Genomic DNA, 1040 nt, shown 5'->3' with positions numbered 1-1040 from the left:
TGTGTGTGTGTGTGTGTGTGTGTGTGTTTCTGTGTATATTGGGATGGTGGGGGGAGGGTGTATGCCCGTGCGGGTGTGTATTTTAATAGGTGTTTATGTGCGTGTGAGCACGGGTTTGTATGCGTGTGGCGAACGCGAGATAAGTATTTCCTCAGATCTTTACTCAAGCCCCTTAAAGCAACGCAATAATATCATTCCCGACTGATCTACAGCACTATTTGATCCCAACCATCACATTTCACGCTATCCAAAGATAATGAGTGATTTAGGATAAAAGCAGCCCTGAAGGTGGTGCTGGGACGCAACTCTTTCCACATTACATGCATTTCCCAAGACTTTAAAAGCATGTTTTATATTCGCACCTCTTAGAACTTGCGTGCATTTGCGGGAAAACAAGATCGCTTATCTGGAATGTCTTGTTCAACTCGCTTGTGAAATCTTGGTGGTCTTTAAAACGGTATGTACACGGTGCATTAAGGGCAGTTTTACTAGAATGATTTTCTTTAAAAAAAACACACATAAAAATTACAAGTATAACTGGCGGTTGTAGCTTGGCATAAGAAATGGAAATAACTCAAGGATTGAACCTGCTTTGTTTTGTTTGTCTGTTTGTCTATCTGTCTGTTAATTTGTTTGCTTATAATTTGTTTGGTTGTCTGTTTGTTTGTTTGTTTTTTTGTGAACAAAAGACATTCGAGACACTACCAGTCAGTTGGTGCCTGGGAAAAGTAAGATTGACGGAAATAAACAGCAGAGTGAAAGAAAGGAAGGAGGACCTACCGCTGGCGCCCTTTAACCCCCCACACTGAATTTATGCTTATCTCGGTGGAACGTAATTGTGTAAAGTGTGCAGACTTGGTTCCCTGTCACTCTATCATAATTATTGTGATAGCAACATTGAAATATAATTTTATTATCATGCACGCGTATTCTGCGGAAGCAATAGTTGCAGAAAGACAGTAGGGGAAAAAGTGCAAAAATGGGGAGGTGGGGGAGGTGTTGAGAGCTAGGCTGAAAGACGAACGGTTTCAATTCCCCCC

Source organism: Aplysia californica, unplaced genomic scaffold, assembly GCF_000002075.1.
Source record: "Aplysia californica isolate F4 #8 unplaced genomic scaffold, AplCal3.0 scaffold00018, whole genome shotgun sequence".
In the NCBI taxonomy this organism is placed as follows: Eukaryota; Metazoa; Mollusca; class Gastropoda; order Aplysiida; family Aplysiidae; genus Aplysia; species Aplysia californica.
The sequence above is the reverse complement of the archived record's forward strand: the minus strand, read 5'-3'. Positions refer to the sequence as shown.